This window comes from Homarus americanus, unplaced genomic scaffold (assembly GCF_018991925.1).
Source record: "Homarus americanus isolate GMGI-L3 unplaced genomic scaffold, GMGI_Hamer_2.0 scaffold51859, whole genome shotgun sequence".
Lineage (NCBI taxonomy): Eukaryota > Metazoa > Arthropoda > Malacostraca > Decapoda > Nephropidae > Homarus > Homarus americanus.
In genome coordinates, this window is record NW_024711292.1 from 4,127,170 (window position 1) to 4,150,524 (window position 23,355).

The 23,355-nt window shown below is 43.9% G+C and overlaps 1 long non-coding RNA gene across 1 annotated transcript in view; it reads left to right on the forward strand.

Annotated features, from left to right (window-relative positions):
• Positions 1-23,355, forward strand: part of LOC121875571 — a 121,155-nt gene that overhangs the window by 23,980 nt on the left and 73,820 nt on the right. The window contains exon 2 of the long non-coding RNA XR_006090642.1: positions 265-302. This is a non-coding gene — a long non-coding RNA (uncharacterized LOC121875571). The remainder of the gene's footprint in view (positions 1-264; positions 303-23,355) is intronic.

Here is a 23,355-nt window from a genome sequence, read left to right on the forward strand (position 1 = left end):
AACTCTTTATTTTTTTTAATAAATTTACCTTCACAGAGAGTAATTACAGGTAGTGTGTGTGGCAATACTGTCACTAATTAACATAATTTACCATAATAGGAGAGAAATTAACAGTATTAATTAATGGAATAGTGTGTCCTTATAAAAGCATTATCAATCAGTATTATAATTTACCAAAACATGTTACAGTAATTATCTTTTTTATTTTTTATTTAATTACCATCTATGTATTTGTTGACTAATTATATATTTGTGTCTTTACAGGGAGCCATCTGAAGCATTTAAGTGGACCAGTTATTATGGTAAGTGTTAGATCATGAAGTTGTATCTTGAAGTCTACTATTTGCGTGTAAGCACTCGAGGGTCAGGTATGGAGCACCTCTCTCTGATGCCCCAATTAGTGCCGGGGCATCAGTGGGAGCATGAACAGCTAGTTACACTATCGGTCGTTCATGAATCTAATGCCCCCTTCTAAACTACGACTTACATCATTAATTTTTTTCCCTTCCAACTACGACTTATGGCGATGATTAATTCCTTTTCAACTACGACTTAATAATACTCCATATCAAGGTCACTAAACCCTATATAATCATACCCATTCCTATCTACGACTTACAACTATACACAATCAATATCAATAGATACCAGACAAACACATTCTCTTTAAACTACGACTTTGTGTAGATCAAAGTCAATATAAAAAGAACCACGTCGACACATGTCTTACCTACATCTCTACTGTGATTTACAACATGTAGAAACAAAAGTCAATTTATTCTTAAACGTGAGAATTCTTAATATTTATTTTTTTATTATATTTATTGTTTATTGTTTATTTATCTTTCTTGTTGATGTCTGTTTGTGTTTCATTTAATGAGGTGTGTGTGTGTGTGTGTGTGTGTGTTTGTGTGTAAAGACGACGTTTTTGTAGTGTGTGTGTGTCTCTGTGAAACTAGACTAAAATCAATATGAAACTCACATACACGCTGTGAACGACACCTTTACACACACACACACACACACACACACACACGTATCAACAGCACAATTTGCCAACGATTCATAACATATCCCAAGTGTTCATGATGTCTCCTATTAACCTTTGTCTTTGATTTAGTGTTACTGAGGATATTATTAAATCGACACACACACACACACACACACACACACACACACACACACACACACACACACACACACACACACTCTCCTCATGATTTATCTCTGCGAATTCCTTCATAATAAGATCACTTTACACTGAACGCCGCACGACTGAAAATGCAATATGACGCCGAATATTAACAGTGCTTAAATTTATAGTCTTCGAGTACAAATATGTGTCGGGGGGAGGGGGTAAGGGGTGGTTTGGGTAGGGGAGGTTGGGGAGATCGAGGTTGGGGAAAGGTAAAGGGGTGGTTTGGTGAAGTGGGGGGGTAGGAGTAGGCTTGGGGACGGGTGTTGTCTCTCTCTCTCTCTCTCTCTCTCTCTCTCTCTCTCTCTCTCTCTCCTTATCTACACCTCAACTATTCTCCCTCCATCTATGTCTCCCTTTCTCTCCCTCTCACCCACTTCCTTTCTCCTTCCTTCACTCTCCCTCCCTCTCTCCAAGGTAGAGTCACGGGTCAGGATTCAATTTTGTCGAAGGAAACAGAGAAATTGTGAGTTAAGGGGCAGGAGGTCGGGTCTTTCCTGTTTCTCTTCCTTATTGGCGTGTCTCCGGTGTGAAGGAGTGAGGAAGAGGAAATAGGTAGGAAGGGATGAGGGAGTAGTGAAGGAAATGGTGGGAGGGGAAGGTGAGGGAGAGGATGTAGGTTGGGGAGATGGTAGGGTGAGGGAGGAAAGCATGAAGGTGCAGGAGGGTAAGGGAGAGGAAATAGGTAGAAAGGGCGGAGGTGTTGGAGGGGAAGGGAGCAGAAGGGTTGGAGATGGGAAAGGAAATGGGTTGGAAGGGATGGGACAGGAGGAGAGAGGGGTGGATGAAGGCGAGGTGAGAGTAGGAGGGGTGGATGAAGATGGTAAGGGAGTGAAGGGGAAGGAAGAAATAGGTAGAAAGGCAGATAGGAAGAAGGGGGAAGAGGATAGGAGAGACGTAGGAAGTTAGATGGGAGGAAATGAGTAGGACGAGAGGAAACTGGAGGGAAAAGAGAGATTAAATGAGAGAATGGGCGTGAAAACGAGGGATAGAGCAAGGAAAGAGAGGGAGAGAGGGAATTGAATGAAAGGTCAGGTCCCTCTCTCACTCACTCTCCCCTCACACATAAGTCAAGTCAACTGTTTTTTACGACTCTGTCCAACTTGGGGATGTTTTCTGGGTCTGTTCTTTAGTGTGAATTATGCCAGGCACCTCTCTCTCTCTCTCTCTCTCTCTCTCTCTCTCTCTCTCTCTCTCTCTCTCTCTCTCTCTCTCTCTCTCGTTTATTGTGCACCCAGGAGACGTTCAGTTACCTCCAGTTAAGTGACAAAATTACAAGAGTTTCTACAGTAACTAGACACGTTCACTTAGCACCAGTTAGGAGACCCCCAAAAAATATTACACGGAGAATATTTGAGATTCCAGACGCTAGACTTTTTGTAGTTTGTAGGTAGTGAAGGACCTTGGAGTGTAAAGTAAATTCCTTACCTTGGTTTACTTTGGAGGTGTTTAAAGTATACCTACATCCATGGTATACAGGTTACTCAATGGATACTACAGTGTAAAACTACAGTCTTAAATCCTGTAGGTGTTTCAGGAGCGCTTGATGTAAACCCAAACAGACCCTGTAGACGGCAGGCTACAGGCCATTGTTAAGAAGGTAAACTGCTGTAGACTTCCTGGGATACCACGTCGTAAAGTAAACTCGAATTCTTTGTGTTGGATCTGGAAGGAAGACATTTATTAACCGTAAATAAAATGCTTCAGTGTTATGGTGACTTAACGTGGCTGTCTAGACATTCACGTGGTTATGGTGATTTCACGTGGTTGTCTGGACATTCACGTGGTTATGGTGATTTCACGTGGTTGTCTGGACATTGACGTGTTATCGAGGAGTAACATTCACATAATAACTGGTTAAGGTTTTTGTAGTGACAGCTTGACTCGTTCCGGAATTTAAACTATGTGCGTAGTGTTAAAAAGGAAACTTAAATATTTTATGTAGGAGAGAGTAAGTGTGTGCGTGGAGGATGGGTGTTGGGGAAGTGTGTTTGTGGGGGGTGTTTGTGAGGGGGAAGGAGAAGTGTTCGTGGGTGTGGGGGAGGGTGTTCGTGGGTGTGTGTGAAAGAGAGAGAGAGATGGCGCCAACACCAAGGTCACGAAGGTCAATGTCATAGGGTCAAGGTAATGTGTCTGTGTGTGGTGGCCGAAGGGCGTTATTACCTGGGCGACGGGGAAGGTGAGAGGGTGGTCGGTCGATCAGCTGACACATGTAAACAAACAGTCATTCCGAACCCTTTGACAGTGATAGTGTGTTGAGGAGGAGGAGGTGAGTGACATTAAAATACCGTATATATATATATATATATATATATATATATATATATATATATATATATATATATATATATATATATATATATATATATATATATATATATATATATTGCCAGGTGTTCAGTTACACGGTAGAGTTTTTATTGTAAGGGGCAGGTGTTCATGGATATGGTGTTTTAACGTTAATTGACAGAAAAGAACATAATATTGAAGGAAATTTCATTATGTCCTTTTGTCCATACTATACTTGGCTTCCCAGTGAGATCGAGTTAAAGTTGATCTAATTCTTTACTAGATCTAAATATGTTTAACTCTTGTCGTTAATATACTGTATATATATAATAAATACTAACGGCTCAATTACTGAACCTTGGGGTACTCCACTAGTGACGTTACCGCAGTCGGATTTTGTGCCATTTATGCTCTGTTTCCTGTCACTTAACCACGTTCTAATCGTATTCAGAATATCCCCACCATTCCCATGTGCCTACATTTTCATTAATACATCAATAATCTCTTAATAGTCTTTTGTGAACGACTATGTCCCAGAGGATTTGCTAAAATCGAGTTACACCACATTACAAGTGTAGCCATTAGTGAAGAGATTCGTAAACGCGTGGGGAAAAAATGATTTTTCTGACAAGAACGTCGTAATTATTGCCTCCAATAATTTCCCCACAATTGATGTTAAACTAATTGGATGGTAGTTAGAGGATAGTGATCTATCTCTCTTCTTGAAAAGCGTTACTACATTCGCTATCCTCCCAAGGTTCTGGCACACAACGCCCAATTTTAATAACATGTTAAACAAGTTGGCCAAAGGCGGAGTAAATTCTTCCTTACATTCCTTTAATACTCTGGCAAATGTCTCATCGGGCCAGGCGACTTATTAGATTCTAGAATATCGATTTCCTTATTATCATCGTTACTAGTCACTACTAGCTCGCTTAACTTATTTTCTTCAATATTTATATTGATATTAGCTATTAGTATCATGTTTAGGTCCTTACGAGTGGGAACTGATAGATAATATTGATCAGAACTATTGCTCACTCTCCCATGTTATCACTCACCTGCCCTGAATATAAGTCGATATAATGGGCTTTCATTTCCATATGTTCAGTTAAATAGAGGTTTGACACACACACACACACACACACACACACACACACACACACACACACACACACACACACACACACATTGATTTAGATACCTGTATTTCACCTGTAACTTCCCCATCAAAGGTCTCCGTATTACCTGTATTAAACCCTTTGTGTGTGTGTCATTCTCGTTCCGTCGTCCACTCCACTCCTCACACTGAAGACTGGAGTTAATATTTACACCTGAGGAAGAGTGTAATTATTACAGTCCATGTCGAATATATTGTGTTTATTCCTCAGTCATCTACTTCCATTTTCTTATTCGTATTTATTTCTTGTTCTTATGTATTCTTATGTGTGTGTGTGTGTGTGGTGTAATGGCAAGTATGGTTCAGGGGTAATGGTTAGCCAGTGCAGTTGTCAAGTTGTCCGGTCTTCTGCTGCAATTTTTTATTCTTCCCTAAGGCCACATTATAATATCCACGCATTTTCTCTATATTTACGCGCATTCTGATAGCCATAAACGCGTTCTGATAACCATATACTCGTTCTGATAACCGTGTACGCATTTTGGTAACCGTGTAATATACCCCCACGATATAAGAGGATTAGGATCGTATCGTTAAATAGTACAGTAATATAGCAAGATTAATTCTCGTCATGTGTGTATGTGTGTGTGTGTGTGTGTGTACTGTATAGGTGATGTGGATGGGTATGTATGTATGGTTGTGTGATGGATGAGACCAATAAGTGGACTGAACGTTGAATGATTAAACGTTTATCATTCTAGATACTGTAGTGAGGATGATGGATTACCTCAGCCAGTAGAATGATCGAATCGGGTCTAGAGAATGATTGTCTAGTTCAGTAGAATGATGTGCCCAGTCCAACGTATATGTTTAGTCGTTGTAATAGAATGATTTGTCGTATTTAGAAAATAACTTCCAGAGGCTGAGTCATTAACTTAAGAGAATGACCCCGGCTTAGTTGAATGATTCCTAAGCTTAATAGAATGACTCCCAGCTTAGTAGAATGATTCCCAACTTAGAAGAATGATTCCCAACTTAATAGAATTATTCTCAGCTTAGTAGAATGATTCCTAAGCTTAGTAGAATGATTCCTGAGCTTAATTGAATGATTCCCAGTTTAGTGGAATTTTTCCTAGCTTAGTAGAATGACTCCCAGCTTAGTAGAATGACTCCCAGCTTAATAGAATGACTTCCAGCTTAATAGAATGACTCAGCTTAGAATGACTCCCTAATCCAGAACACAGTAGAATGTTCCCTCAGATCATCAGCTTGATAATCCCCTACAGCCCTGCTTAGGATTATAATGAGTTACTACCTAATGACCTTGTTATCTGTCGTACCCAAATGACCTGAGCTTTATTTACGTACACCTGTCAGGTAAGCCTGGTTATGTGAGGACCAGGTGTATGTGGTGTTGTGTTTTTCATCCTTCAGAAGGTCAGGTCAGGTCAGGTCAGGTCAGGTTAGGTTAGGTTAGGTTAGGTTTGAAATAACTTTGGAGGTTCGCCCAGCTGACAATGCTACATCAACTTCCTTCTCTCCAAGTTAAGAGAAGTTCATCTGAAGTACTTTATGTAGTGACGATAGAGGCGTTTACTGTGTGTGTGTGTGTGTGTGTGTGTGTGTGTGTTATATAGCCAGACAGACTGCTGACCCCTAAATTGCCTTGTCTCTCTCCCTAAGCAATTACCTGCTAACAAGTTAAGATTTACATTGAATTATCTCCTCACCTCAAACTGATGGTGATCTGAACTGACAACACGGGGATGCGGATTAATGGTGGTGATGGTGTTAGTGGGATGATGGTGATGGATTTGTAGTGGTATGGTAGAAGGAATGGGGATGGTGTTATGGTGGTGGTGGTTTTGGTATGATGATGGTGGTGGTGGAATGATGATGATGGTGGTGGTTATTGTGGTAGCAAGGGATAGTGGGAGGTATTGATTATTGAGAAATGCTGGTGGGCGGTGGATTGGCTAAGCACTAATTCACAGGTGTAAAAATAAATAAGATTCACACACACACACACACACACACACACACACACACACACACACACACACAGTCTTATTCATGTTTACACTTGTGCATTAGTTGAAAAGTTGCATTGTTGATATACTGTACATTCTTGGTGTTCATTCTTCACATGCATAACTGCAGTGAACAACATTAGGACTCCGGGTGTATACATTAAGGTTATTCATTATTCAGTGAGAGGTTTGAGGGGAGTGTTGTAGTGAGTGAGCGCCACTAACTCCACTTTACTGAATGGTTCTTATCTGCTTCATGCTCTTACCTCAGATTTCGCAACGCCATTTCCTCAGATTTTACAACCCTCTTATCTCAGATTTCACAACCCTCTTTCCTCAGATTTTACAACCCTCTAACCTCAGATTTCACAACCCTCTTTCCTCAGATTTCACAACCCTCTTTCCTCAGATTTCACAACCCTCTTTCCTCAGATTTTACAACCCTCTAACCTCAGATTTCATAACCATCTTACCTCAGATTTCGCAACGTTCTTACCCAGATTTTGCAACGCTCTTAACCTCAGATTTCACTACCATCTTACCTCAGATTTCACGGAGGGATTTTTACAACAATACGATACAGACAGATGATGGAGAAAAATCTGTCTATACTCACACTGCCAAACTTTTTTATCTGAGAATATTACGCTTACATGAAGCTCTATAGAGGGACAATATAGCCAAATGTGTCTTCTTGATGTGCAAAATATAACCTTGGTATATTAGAACACTGAGGATGTAATGGAGTGACCAGTTTGTGTCATGGAAGCTGGGCGAACGGTTATCTTAACTATATTACAAAACCTATGTGAATAAAGTTACTGGAGATAAAAGTCAGGCGAACGTGCGTCTGGCGTTAGCTTCTGTAAGTGTTTTTTTTTTATCATCACCGTACACTCAAAAATTATGTTGTAATTTAACGCAGGAAATAATGAGGAGTGTAAGTGGAGGTTCTTGCATGACAAACACGACCATACGTGTGTTTTAGACATTAGACATGGCAAGGTGGGCAACACACATCCGGGCGGTAACACACTGACTTGACTGAGTGACAACAGGAGAGTTAGGCAATGGTGTTGTGTGTGCTCTCTCTCTCTCTCTCTCTCTCTCTCTCTCTCTCTCTCTCTCTCTCTCTCTCTCTCTCTCTCTTCCCTTCCTTTTCCCTTCACCCTCTCCATCCATCCCTCTGTTCCCCCTTCATCCCTTTTCCATCCGTCTCCCTCCATCTCCACTATCAACCAACATCAACTTCCAGTGTCCTCCATCCCCCGTGGCAACAACCCCCCCACCCCTCCTCACCCCTAGAATCGGATGTAGCGTTAAGGGGGAGGAGTGAGAGGGAATGAGGAGGGGGGACCACTGAAAACTCCTTCGGGTAAACTGCAGGCATAAGTATTCCCTTCATCTACCAAATGAAAAGTGTTTCTTTTTCTTAGGGAGAGAGAGAGAGAGAGAGACCCTACGTCAAGTCAGTGGAGAGAAGAGAGAGAGAGAAACAAAATAAGAAACTCAAACTTAAAAAAAAAAAACCCGCGTCGAGGCAGAGTTCTCAACGCTCTATAATCTCTCAAGTCGCTCGCAGACGTCGGACAAAGTTTTCACGTTAATATTTGTCTCCTTTCGTCGCAGGTGGAATTTGCATTTTAATACGCGGCAGAAAAATCACCATCGGCGGAAATTGCACTTTTGTTAGTCGGTTCAATTAAGGCAGGGGCGTGGAGGTGTCGCTGGGGGGTAGGAAGATGGGAGAGGGTAGGAGACCGGGGGTGGGTAGGAGACCGGGGGAGGGGAGTAAGATCGCGGGGAGGGGTAAGAGACCGGGGGAAAATAGTCCTTGATTTAGAGGTCTCCAAGACTTGATCTCCCGTTATCTGGCCACCGCGACCCTCCGCCATCTACCCCCGGATATTAGGCTGTAGGACCCACTTTCCTGCCTCTCTGAAGACCTCCCCCCCCTCCTGACGACGATGGTGACGACGAAGACGATGGTGGTGTTGGAGTAGAAGCAGGGAGAGGAGGAAGAAGGGAGCTTAAGAGTAAAAAGGGAGTAGGGTGTTGGAGGAGGAGTAGGAAGAGGAGGAGGAAGGGAGCTTAAGAGTAAAAAGGAAGTAGGGTGTTGGAGAAGGAGGTAGGGAGTTTAAGAGAATGAAAAAAGAGGTAAGGTCACTAATTGAAGAGGAGTAAGGGTAGGAGGAAGAAGAAAAGGAATGAAATGGAAAGAGGCTGAAGTGGAGAGAATGAATAGGGAAGAGAAATAGGAGGAAGAAGAAGGGTCAGTGTGATGGAAGAGACAGAAGGAGAATACGCAAGAAAGATGGGAGAGGAGGAAGGAAAGATAATGACATGGAAAGGGAAGTGAACGAGAATATATATTAAGAAGAATGGAGAAAGGAGAGGAATGTGGAAGAAAAGATGTAAGAAGGAGGAAGAGGAGGAGAAAGAAGAGTGTCTGAGAGAGGAGGTAATGAGGAGGAAGTGATTTGGAAGAGGAGATGAAGTAGAAGGAAGTGAGTAGAGCAGAATAAGATTGGAAGGAGAGGAGAGAAGGAATCAGGGAAGAACAGAGGGAGGAATAAAGAGAGGAAGTGAGAAAACAAGAGTGTGGTTGGCATCACTAATGTTGGAAGGAGGAAATTGGGTGAGGTATGAGGGAAGAGGGAGAGAGAGAGATGAAAGGGAGAGGAAGGATAGAAGAGAGGTGATAATGAAGTGAAAGTTCTTAATTAATCGCCTGGGAAAAATAAGAATATTAACAAAAATAACAACAATAACATTAATAATAATAATAACAAAGAAAAGTAGTGTAACAAGCAAGTGTCTTTTAGGTGTCGAGTGTCAGAGCGTCGAACAGGTATCAAGTATTGTCGAGGTGTCGGAAAAGTGTCGAGTGTCATGGTGTAGGAGTGTCGGAAAGGTTGCCAGCAGAGGTAAACAAAAGGAGATATTCAGATGTAAACACTGATGACACTGGAGGAAATACATACTAACAAGGGTTGCCTAGTCCTTCCTTCCTTCATTCCTTCCTTCCTTCCTTCCTTCCTTCCTTCATTCCTTCATTCCTTCCTTCCTTCCTTCCGTTCTTCCTTCCTTCATTCCTTCCGTCCTTCCTTCCTTCCGTCCTTCCTTCATTCCTTCCTTCCTTCCTTCCTTCTTTATTCATTCTCTCCTCTGGCTCCACTGCTCTTAATTTAGCTTTTCTTTCTCTCGTTTCTTTAGTTTTCTTTAATTTTCTCTTACTTATTCAGGTTTATTGTTCTTTTCTCTTATACCTATGGTTCGTATTTTCTCTCTCTCTCTCTCTCTCTCTCTCTCTCTCTCTCTCTCTCCCCCTGACTTTCCCTTCATTTCCCCCGTACCCTCCACCCACCCCTTCATCTCCCGTCCCAGCACTCTGCAGTCGACTGTGAAACGTACAGATCCCGGGTGAAGAACATGACCCATCCACTCCTGATCTTAGAGCCCATCTACCGGAGCTATACCTGTGTGAAAAACGCCTCTATTGCCAGGGCACACATAGAACCTTCTCTCTCCCCCGTCGCCTGAACGCATTTTCATTACTTTCGGTACAGTTTACACCGGGTTTCGTTGTGGTTAAATTGGTGCCACCATTTTCCTTGGTTGGGGGTCGAGGCGCTCTGGCACTAAGGTCGGGGTGGCACACGGGTGAGAATCGGTGCTTGTTCTGGGCAGTTCATTATCCCAGGTACGTCGTTCTCACCAGGTGTTGATGATGTTTATATTCCTCCCTCGTATATTTCTTCCCTTTGCTCTCGTAAACACCCCCCCCCCTCCTCGTTAACTTATCTCTGAATGAGCACCAGTCAGCCAGCCAACCTAGCTAGCCAATCCAGTCAATTCGGTCAGCTAACCAACCCAGCCAACCTAGCTAACAAACTCAGCCAATCTAGCCAACCTACCCAGCCAGCCAACCAACCCAGCCAGCCAGCCAACACAGGCAGTCAGCCAACACAGCCAGTCAGCCTACCAATCCAGCCAGCCAGCCAGCTAGCCAATCCAGCCAACCTGTACTGTACGAGTTTGTGTTCTTGGCGTTACAACCTCTTGCGGCCTCTTGTTATAATATATATTTTTCAATGTTTTACACCGAGGAGAGAGGAGAGGAGAGAGGAGAGGAGTGGAGGAAGGGAGGTGGAGAGTGAGGGTAAGGAAGGAGGAAGGAGGGTGAGAGGAAAGGAGATGGAAGGGTGAGGAAAGGAGATGGAGAGGGGAAGGAGGAACGGAAAGAGGAGGTAAGGAGAGAGAAAGAGGGTGGGAGGGAAGGAGAGAAAAGGTGGAGAAGGACAGAATGAGGGAGGAGGAGGGTTAGAGAGAGAGAGAGAGAGAGAGAGAGATCTACCTTTACGAATTCATGTGATATACGCCCCGTCACCTGTGTTTTAAACCCTCTCGCCCGTCCCCTCTCGCCCGTCTCCTCTCTCTGGAATATTTTACCTTTTGGCTATTTTCTGATTTTTCCACCAATTTGGATATTTTCAGGGCTATACCAGACAGACAGATAGACAGTCATGTAGACAGACACACAGACAGACAGGCAGACAGAGATGGCATAATTCAATTGTCAGACTTAAGGCAAACAGAGAGACAGACAGATAGATGCACAGACAGAGAATAGATAGATAGACAGATAGGCATAATTCAATGGGCACAGACAGAGAGCCATACAGACGGACAGACATAGACACACACAGACATACGTTAGAGCACCGTGACCCGCCATTAGTACTGCCTGAGACGTGTGAAAATAAACTTACCATTTATAATTAAGCTTTTAGACCGTGGGAAAAATTATATAAATATTCCAGTGGGTTATGGCGGCTTAAGCTGAGTGGTTGGTGGGAAGTGGCGGGTGGGTATGGTGGGCTGGGTAGGTGGGAAGTAGTAGAAGGTGGGTGGATAGGTGGGTAAGTGAAAAGTAACGGATGGGTGGTAAGTAGCGGATAGGGTGAAGGAGTGGTTAGGTGGGTGGAGTATATCAGGTTGGTTAAATAGGTAGTAGTGATTCGAGTGAAGTGGTGGTTAAGTGGTTGGGAAGTGGCGAGTGACAGGGAAACTACTTACCAAATTATTAAAACAAAAAGAAAAAACTACAAGAAATGGTGATACAACTGTGGGTCTTAGTCTCACCTCCAAGGGCTCAGTGGGTGGTGGTAGTGGTGGTGATTGGGGTGGTGGTAGTGGTGGGTGAGGCTGGTAGTGGTGGTGGTAGAGGTAGTGGTGGTGGTAGAGGTAGTGGTGGTGGTAGAGGAAAAAAAATAGAGCCTTCATTTACCATATTTTAATGCCGAGCAGATGGTGACAGTGAATAAACACACACACACACACACAGACACACACACACAGACACACACACACACACACACACAAATGGAATTTACATACGTTAATGAAGATTAGGTTAACTTACTATCTAGTCCTTGTAGCTAGCCGCCCGCGTCACCCACTCTACTCCCCTTGCCGCCCATCTCCTCTACCAGCCCACCATCCACACACCACCTACTCTACCCGCCGCCCACCACCCACACTCACTCACCTTCCCACATAGTCATCCACGCTTATACTCTCTCTCTCTCTCTCTCTCTCATTACATACTCTCGTCCCTGTAACCTCACGTCAGCGATAGTCTCTTTGTTTTTATCAATCACACAAGTGCAACGTCCAATTACTGAAAGAGACATCGCGAGCAAAACTCTCCGGTGACCCTTCCTGCTGTGTGAGAGAGAGAGAGAGAGAGAGAGAGAGAGAGAGAGAGAGAGATTTAAACAAAGAGATAAACGCAGGGAGATAGATAGACTGAGAGACGCAGACAGACAGACAGACAGATTGAGACAGAGAGACGTAAGCGCCTTCAACATGTTAAGTGAACTATCCATCTTAATCCCCTTGTTTACTTTGGGTTTATCTGGAGTTTTATTTCAGGTTTTAATCGGTTTTATTTGCAGGTTTATTTAGGATTTTAATTAGGGAAGAAAAATGGAAGGGAAAGGGAAATAAGAAGGCGGAGGGAAGAAGGGAGTGAGTCCGAGGAAAAGAGGCAGACGTAGAAAAGGAGGGAGGTGGCAGGAAGGAGGGACTAGAAGACGATGAAGGGGGAGTGGTAGGAGATGGGAAGGTAAGCAGAAGGGAGGGGGGGAGGGAGGGAGTCAGGGTGTCAAGGGGTTAATGACTGTAACATTGGCAAGTCATGTGAAGTAACTACTTATACTCGCCTATGTGCTGTGATGACCGACCCCCAGATTACTACCGTTGTTATATGACACGGTCTGTACTGATGACAAAAACTGCGTGCTCTCTCTCTCTCTCTCTCTCTCTCTCTCTCTCTCTCTCTCTCTCTCTCTCTCTCTCTCTCTCTCTAGGTTCACACGGCGAGGCTCTGTGAACAATATTCAATTTAGTTTTTTATTTAGCAATGAGAAGTAATTGGACTTGAACAACACGAGTACATACCACTAGTATAAAATTATCTCAGATGACAGTTCAAAATATTCAATATCAGTACATAACTAAATCCTTTTTTTTCTCTAAGATTAAACTAAAGGCATAAATGTACAGTTAACTACTAAAGTCCTCAGTTCGCCTCTCCTTATGAACCACGAACCCCCGAGAGATTCAGACTCGTGAACCTGAAGCATTTATGGATAGAATAATGTATCAGTCTACTGCTTCGGGGTTCACGAGTCTGAATCTCTCGGGGGTTCGTGGTTCATAAGGAGAGGCGAACGGAAATGACTTTAATAATTAGTGTGATTTAGTTATTTAAAATATGAAACAACAGGGGTGAATTAGATAGATATTTGGAGGCCTTGGTGCGTGTGTGTGTGTGTGTGTGTGTGTGTGTGTGTGTGTGTCACTACTTCACACACACTCACTGTCACATCAACAGCTCGTCACTGTCACTAATCTCATAAACGCTTCTTAAATTTCACTGTAACGACAAACAAAGCTGGTTTTAAGTAGTCTCTCTCTCTCTCTCTCTCTCTCTCTCTCTCTCTCCACACAGATGATACAGTAAATGGCTCATTTTAATTCCTTTGTAATAACACCAACCATTATATTGCCATTAACTCTACAGGAAGTCTCAATAGGTATCCTGTATTGCCATGAACTCTACAGGAGATGCCATTAACTCTACAGGTGATGTTATTAGTTATTCTATATTGCCATTAACTCTACAGGAGATATCATTAGTCACCCCTCTATGGCTCTATTATAATGAACTCTACAAGAAGCCTCATTAGTCAGTCTATTACTGTCGGCTCTACAGGAAGCATCACCAATCCCTCCTCTATTATAATAAACTCTACAGGACCCATCATTAGTCACTCTATTACCATAACTCTACAGGAGACGTTGCTTGTTACTGTCCAGTCATCACGAAGCGGCTACAAGAACAGCCTCATCAGGTAGAGGAAACACGCCTCAGTCTTGCTCCTTACTTACCATGACCCTTCACTAATGTGTAATGGTGCGGTGGAGGGAGGGAGAGAGGGTAGGAGGGAGGGGGGGTAAGGTGAGGGAAGGAGGAGGGTAAGGTGAGGGAAGGAGGAGGAATGAGAGGAGGGGGAGAGGTAAGGTGAGGGAAGGAGGATGGAAGGAAGGATGAGAGGGATGGAAATGGGGAGGGTGAGAGAATGAAAGTTAAGGAAAGAGGGATGGGAGGGAGAGTGAGAGGTAAGGAAGGATGGGAAGGAAGCGAGAAATGCAAGGGGGGGGAATGGGAGGGAGAGAAATGAGGTAAGGAAGGAGAGAGAAAGGGAGGTAAGAAAGGAGGGATGGGAGAGAGAGTGGGACGGACGCAGGGTAGGAGGGACTGTCCCCCCACCAAAAAAAAACCCTCCTCGCTCTCTCAAAGATCACCACCACCACAGTAGCCAGAAATAGTGTCTCTGAGAACCATACGTAAGGCGACTCACGGTAAATTAAACCCAAGATTAATATTTCTGGCTGAGTGGGACGTCTCTTAATCTACTTTGGCCGGCTTGGTATATGAGACGGGTATACCTCTCTCTCTCTCTCTCTCTCTCTCTCTCTGTTTTTTGCTCCTATACTATTCCTCTCTTTTCCCCTTTACCCCTTAATCTCTTTCCCCTTATTCCCGCGGGGACTTTACCTGGCGTTGATTTAGAGGGTAACCTGTCTGTTTGAACGTCTCTCTCTCTCCTTCCCTTTACCTACAACCCCTCCCCTCCCCTTTCCGTTCCTCTCCTTCCCTTCCACTCCCCTCCTCTTCCTCTTCCCCTTCCTCTCCTTCCCTACTACCCCTAACCTGCTGCCAGATGTGAGACTCAACAACCCGGGAAAACAATAACAACAGACTGTGATGTGAGACTCGAGGATGACCACTAGTGAATATATCTGAGGGAGTGGGAGGTGACTGTGTGTGGCAATACTCGTGTAAGGTGAGAGGGGTGGGAGTGGGGTGGGAGTGGGAGAGCTGCAGTAATGTGAGAGAAAAGGGGGAGTGAGAAAGAGGAAGACAAATATATCGGTAAAGAGAGAGAGGGAAATAGATAAGTAATGCTAGAGGTAAAGGAACAGGGAGAGATGTAATATAGTAAACAAGAGACAATTAGAGTGGAAAATCAGAATGTTCAGTATCTTTTGTACGTGGAAACAAGATAATAAGTGAAGGATCAGGAGAATCAGAGTGGAAAATTAGAACACCCTTGTGACAAAGCATACAAGAGGCACAAGACAATCAGAGTGGAAAATCAGAGTGTCCTGCGTCTTGTGTACAGGAAATACAGTAATTTTCACCTCCCCAATTGGTAGTTTCCGCTGTACTGTATATACATATACATGTTAGGTCGCTGCTCTCTCTCTCTCTCTCTCTCTCTCTCTCTCTCTCTCTCTCTCTCTCTCTCTCTCTCTCTCTCTCTCTCTCTCTCTCTCTCTGATCCCACCGGCGGTATGGTAGGGGGATGGGGAGCCATAGGGGTGGGGAGGGGAGGGAGGTAGTCGTTTGGCTCTTAATTATTGCTTGTTCCTGCCTGTTCGTTCCAAAAATATATTGTTGCTTGCGAAAATATTTGAAAAAAAAAATACACATATATATATATATATATATATATATATATATATATATATATAAACACGAATGCTAGTTGAGGGGGGAAGAATGATTTGGGAAATTTCGTTTTTGTCTGAAATTGTTGATAATGTAGAAGAAAAAAACCTGAGTTTGACAAAATTTTGCTTAAATTTTTGGTTGTGAAAACTATTTTTGGTAAAAACTTCAAGTTATAGCAAGTTGTTAGTTGTAAAAAAATGTTAGCAAACAAAAAAATGGCCCCAATTTTTTGTATGCCGAAAACCAGTTGCCGGCCAAAACATTTTGCCATACACGTCCGGGACATACATCATACAACCCTGACATACAGCAATAATTGGTATGGCTACTGACCCTCTCTAATATCCGGGTTATAAAGGTTGAACGTCTGTATATCATTCACCGCATGCAACAATTTATACAACGACTTACGTAGCATCATTCATATAACCTTGCCGATGAAATACACACACACACACACACACACACATTATACATCAAATGATATACAGAATTACAGAATGACACTCCGCCATAAAGTATACAAAATAGCTGTGGTTGTATTATACAATCTTCATGAATAAAATACAACATACATTACCAGTATTCACTGTAGGAAGCTTTCGTCCTTACTTACACTAAACAGTATACCTCTACAACTTTTGAAATACAGCCGCATGGATATATTCTACACACACACACACACACACACACACACACACACACACACACACACACACACACCATATAGATAAAATTGGATCAGTGGCCCAGTAAAAAAAAATGCGTCCATAATCTAATTCCGGTCACATTTTTTTTATATTTAGGAAAATTAGTTTATACGAACGCCAGCGGCCAGCTTAATGTGTTCACCCCCAGGCTGTCATCCTGTCCATACACACGTTCTACCGGGTGTACTGTGTGAGGGGAAGAGGGAGGGGAGAGAAAGAGTAGAGACAGGTAGGCGGAGTCGTTCACTTAAGAGGAGTCATTGTGGTGATTTACCTGAGTTTATTGTTGAGGTTTAATAAGATAGTTTACTTATTAAGGTTTGGTGCCTGTGTGTTCATCCACCTCTCTTCCTTCCCCTCTCCCTTTTCTCTTCCATCCCATTACCCTCTCCATCTCCCTTCCATCCCCTACCCTTCCCCTTCCATACCCTTACTCTCCCTTCTCCCTTCCATCCTCTCCCCTACCTCTTCCATCCCCAACTCCTCCCATTCTCCCTTCACTTCCTCTAACCTACCCTTTCCCATCCCCTAACCCTCCCATCCCCTACCCCTCTCATCTCCCTCCTATCCCATCCCTCCCTTCCCCCTCCCATCCCTACCCTTCCCATCCCCTTCCTTCCACTCCCTACCCTCCCCTTCTTCTTTCCTTCTCATCCCTCCTCCCCCTCTTCCCCCCTTCCCCCTGCCCCCCTGCTTGCCATAAGAGTGCCGTTGTCGAGAGCTTTTAAGGTGACATCCGCCTCTATGGCCGCCCACCACTCAACACTCCCCTAGATTGCCCATATCAATATTTACATTACTTTTCCCTATATGAAGCTTACGGCCCTTCTCCCCCTATCTCCCTTCCCTCCCCCTCTCCCTTCTTTCCTCTCCTCCTCCTTCTCTCCCCCCTCCCTCTTCTCTCCCCTCTTCTCCCCCGCCTTTCCCCTCCTCCCCTTCTTTCCCCCTCCTCCCTTCTCTCTCTTTCCCTCCTCCTTCTTTCCCTCCTTGTCTCCCCTCACCTTTCTCCCCCCCTCTCACCTCCCATCCCTTCCCCTCCCCTTTCTAGTCCTCCCCATCTCTCCCATTTATTCTGTTTACACACTCTTCTGCCGTCGCCTCTCTAAGTATTTTTTATCTCTCGCGTTTTTTCCCTTAAATTGTTTTTGGATTAGAGATTTTTTGTTTAAGAAGTTCTGTTTTTGTTTGATTTAGAGGAAATATTATGTTTATAGTTTGATTGTCTTTTGTTTTTGTTTTGTGTAATTTGTCTCGTCTATTGATAGATTATCTTTTGTTTTTGTTTGATTTCGTTTATTGTTTGATTGTTATTTGTTTTTTTAGCTTTATCTCGTTTATTGTTTGATTGTCTTTTGTTTTTGTTCATTTCCATATTCATTTACTTCTCTTCCTCCACTAACACCAACATATTCAATTCACATTTCTCTATTTATCCTTTAGTACTCCATATCATTGTGGTCTACAAATTCCTTTAAAGAATAAACTCCATAATTTTTCACCCCGTCTTAGTTTTGCGTGTTTCTGTTTACATATACGATACCGTGTCATGGCATATTTTCCCTCCCTTGTTTACACGTGATTGTTTACCTACACTTCCCGCCAAAAAGTCAAATGTTTGGATTTATCATCTATTTTGGGGGTGTTTGCGCCCTCATTTTCCCCTGGCAGAACTTCTCTCCACAGCAGCGTTCCTTTATAAACGCTTAGCGGCCAGATCGATGTGTGAGTGGTGGCAAATATTGGACGAACGCTTGACGTCCCTGGGCAAGCACTACACGCACTCTGATACTCCCTTACTGATTGGTTGCCCTAACATTAACCCTTGTCGATCATTGGCTCATGTTAATTCCTTCCCCTCACCCTCCTCCCACGTACTCCGGCGCCGCCCCTTCCTATCCTTCACTGCCGTCTTATACACTACTACACCTACTACTTCACCCAGTCTCTCTCTCTCTCTCTCTCTCTCTCTCTCTCTCTCTCTCTCTCTCTCTCTCAAAGTCTCAGTGATCAAGACTTTGGAGATCGACGATTCATAAGACTAAATACCAAGGAAGACTCAATGTTCAGCAAGAAACATGAAAACTCCAGAACTTCCAAAGACTCTCAAGAACCCCAGAGACTCAAGACACCTCAAACGGTCTCTCAAGTCCACCAAAGACTTCGAAGACCTCCTCCCTCCCAAGACTTTTCAAAGACTCAAAAACTCTTGGCCATTTAAAGACGCGTTCCCAAAGACTAGACCTCCTACCTCAAAGACTCCCCAGAATACAAGACTCCCCAAAGACCCCAAAGAAGGCTCCAACACACACACCGTGACGTCATGTCCTCAGATCGGTCTAAAACTCCCCCAAATCCGTCGTTATAACTTAAAGGTCTTTATTTACACCTGCGGAATCGTTATCAGCCAACGATCCTGCAGAGATATAAGAGCGAGAATCACACGTCAGACACACCTGATTTTCGACCATTTTAAGGAGGGAGGGGTGTGGGTCTTAGGGGAGGAGGGAAGGGAGGGGTAGAGGAGGAAAGGGAAGGGGGGGTGTAGGTGTTGGAGAGGAGGGAGGGGTAGAGGAGAAATGGGAGGGAGGGGTAAGGAGGGAAGTGGTGGAGATGTGTAGGTGTTGGGGGATGGAGGGAGGGGTAGAAGAGGAAAGAGATGAAGTGGGAAGGGTAGATGAGGGAAGGGATAGAGGAGGAATGGGATGGAGTGGTAGGAGGGGGCGTGTGTGAACCAGGGGCACGCCGCTTCTTGGTAATCGAATTGTCAGCTAATGGTTGTAAAAAATGGCCAACTGGAGGCATGTGCGGACGGGGCTCGTGGACGGGGAAAAAATGAGTATTGCTTCGTTGGTCCTAAGGTTTTGACTTAACGTGTATCGGTGTATGCCGGTACTCCATGTCTGAGTGCATGTAAGTTACGCATATTTATATTCCTACGCGAACACGTACGTATATAGGGAGAACACGACTCTCTCTCTCTCTCTCTCTCTCTCTCTCTCTCTCTCTCTCTCTCTCTCTCTCTCTCTCTCTCTCTCTCTCTCTCTCTCTCTCTCTCTCTCTCTCTCTCTCACTCACCATCACCCCCTCCATTCCCTCTCACACCTTTCTCTACCCACACCAGTCACTACACACCATCCTTCCTCACCACCCTCAATCCTCCCTCACTATCTCCACCCTTCATCACCTTCCACCCTCCCTCACTATTATCTCCCGTCCTTCACCCTCCCCCCACTATTTTTCACCACCCTCACCATCATCACCATCACTCTCACACTCCCTCACCATCCCGGGTGTTTAGGAGGGGGGGGTCGTGGTATGAGTTAAGGTCTATTTTTAGAGGAGGTTTGACAAGTGGGAGGGAGTAAGTGGTAGAGCCAGTGTGTACCTGTGTGTGTGTGTGTGTAACCCTTTAGGCATAATAACTTAACCCCTTGAGCACGATAATTTATCCCTCTGAGTACAATAACATGAACCTTTGAGTACAATTAAAATGTCGCAATCCTTTACATATCCCATTATCTGACATTGTACTCAAGGGGGTTAAATCATCATACTCAATAACTTAAAAAAATGATGAATCCTAGAGTGATATCAGAGTGTAGATGAATTCAGAATGATATGTAATTAACAGTCAGTAATTTCTACCCTATTTCTGTAACACTGTAGAACTTGTTATGAGGATACAGTGCATGATACAGCTACTGTAACCAAGGAAGCTATTACTTGTTGATGATATCGATTTTAACTGTATTTATGGTATGAAGAAGGTTAATTACATCACAAGGGGCTAAATAATTTATTATTACTTGTAGTTTATGAATATATGTCTGTAATTATTTAGATTAATGTGCTAATTTTATGGTCTGTTGTCGCATGTGTATTACTGTACCTGTTCTGTACTGTATTCGCCTCCCAAAAAGTATCTTTACGGAGGGGAACGATGAATTTCAGAATGAACACTCCGACTCCTGTTGTCTCGGTGAGGTTGTCAATATTCTTCGTCCTCTGTGTCATATTGTCTCGCATTAAATCGTAAACATTTTTTTTTGGAGCGAGTGTTACGTTTTATTCATATATAAGGCATCACCTTCACTATACTGTTACCGAGTAGGGCGTGTAGGTGTTGGTGTGGGTGTTAAACGGGTGTGTAGGTGTTGGTGAGGGTGTAGGGGGCGTGTAGGTGTTGCTTTGGATATTGCGGGAGTGTAGCTGCTAGTCTGGGTCATTGAGTGTTGGTATGGGTCTGTGTGTGGGTGTAGGGATGTAGGTGTCGGTATGGGTGTTAAGTGTCGGTGTGGGTGTTAAGGGGGCGTGTAGGTGTTGTCGTGGGTCGGGGGGATGTGGAGGAAAAAAGATGAAACTTGAGATGACGTGTTTAAGAGTTTCAACCACGCGGAGACATTTTATGTTACCTTGACAAGTCAGTGATGGTGGTAATTGTGGTAGTAGTTGTTGGGATGGTGGTGGTAGTAGTAGTTGGGGTTTAAGTTGTTGGGGTGGTGGTGGTAGTGGTAGTAATTGTTGGGGTGGTGGTGGTGGTTCAGCCAAAGTTTATGGTTCCTTTAACCACAAAGCTGTAAAACGTTGTTCTTAGAATTATGTTCGAGAGAGGGAGCGAGAGAAAGAGGAGATAGGGAGGGAGAGGGGTGAGAGGGAGGGAGAGGGAACGATGGAGTGAGGCAAATGGAGAAGGAGTGAACGAGAGGCAGAGTGAGCGAAGGAGTTGAATTGAATTGAATTGAAACAGTTTATTTAGCCAGAAAAATACAGATACAGAGTGGATAATAATAAAAATATTAACATGGCTGAGCCAGTTGAGAACCTGAGCTCTCTTTGAGGTACCTGATATATACTATACATTTATCTCAAGGAAGTATTATGTAACATTTAGTAACATAATGAAGGACGATGAAGTCACTACCAGCAGTAGTCACGGTGTCAATTACTTAGTTACCTGGGCGGACCCACTCCAGCTACCTCTTACTTCACAGGTGTTACTGCAGTCTCTCTCTCTCTCTCTCTCTCTCTCTCTCTCTCTCTCTCTCTCTCTCTCTCTCTCTCTCCCTCTCATCGAACCTCTCATTTATCACCTGTTCTACCCTCCCTCATCTATCGGCCAATCTATCGCTCCACCTCACTTACTATCTCGTAGCTAAATCTTGACCAGCGGACCACGTCAGTCTCTCTCTCTCTCTCTCTCTCTCTCTCTCTCTCTCTCTCTCTCTCTCTCTCTCTCTCTCCTCTCTCTCTCTCTCCCTCCTCCTCATCCCTCCCTCTCCCCCCGTTTTATCTCCTCTCCTTCCTCCCTTTTTTTCTCCCCTTCCCCTGTTGTCTCTTCGCCCTCTCCCCTCTTTTGTCTACCTCCTCCACGCTTCCCTCCTCCCTCCCTCCTTTAGTTTAACCACAGCTTAGAGCAGTTCCTCCTTCCTCTTATCTCCTGCCCTCCCTTCTACCCTCCCTCTTACTATCATCTCTGCCCACCACCCTCCTCCACCTACCCTCGCCTCTTCTCCCCTCCCCTCAGCCCTCACCCCTCCTCCCCTCCCTCCCCTCCCTCCCCCCCTCCCTAGCACACCTTCTCTCTCCTACAAACACCACACCTTCCCCAGGGCAGCGTGTGGTTTACCCCTCCTCCCCTCCCTCCCCCCCTCCCTCCCTCCGTCCCTTCCTCCCCTCCCCTCCCCCTACTCCCCAGGCTGTGTCTGCCTGCCAGGCCTCAGGGCAGAGAGCTAGGGTCATAAACCGGCCCTGGCTGTCTGACTACATACATACATACATACATACATACATACACCATACATACCACATGCATACATACATACATACATACATACATACATACATACATACATACACATGCATACATACATACATACATATATACATACATGCTTGCATACATACATACATACATACATACATACATACATACATACACATACATGCATGCATACTACATGCACATACATGCATACATACATACATACATACATACATACATACATTACATACCACTACATGCATACATACATACATACATACATACATACATACTACATGCATACATACATACATGCATACATACATACTTGCATGCATACATACATACATACATACATACATACATACATACATACATACATGCATACATACTACATGCATAATGCATACATGCATACATACATATGCATACATATGCATACATACATACATACATACATACATACATGCATGCATACATACATACATACATATTCGTATCGTGTTTTCCAGATGCATACATACAGATACATACTGGTATAATCACTTTTGTACACACACACACACACACACACACACACACACATACACACACACACATACACACACACACACACACACACACACACACACACACACACACACACACACACACACACACACACACACACACACACACACACACACACACACACACACACACACACACACACACACACACAACACACACACACACACACACACACACACACACACACACACACACAACACACACACACACACACACATACACACACACACACACACACACACACACACACACACACACACACACACACACACACACACACACACACACACACACACACACACACACACACACACACACACACACACACACACACACACACACACACACACACACACACACACACACACACACACACACACACATTACCATACCTCAGGGATGTTATACCTCAGGTGAGCCTTGTTTGCATCTTCATCACTTGTGTTGTTTGTTTGTTTGTTTATCTTTAATGTTTGATGATATTTGTTGTTTTATTGTTTTATTTTGTTTACGTGGTTCAAGTGTGTGTGTGTGTGTGTGTGTGTGTGTGTGTTAATGTAGTGTGGTGGCCTACTAATGGGTCCAGTGGTCT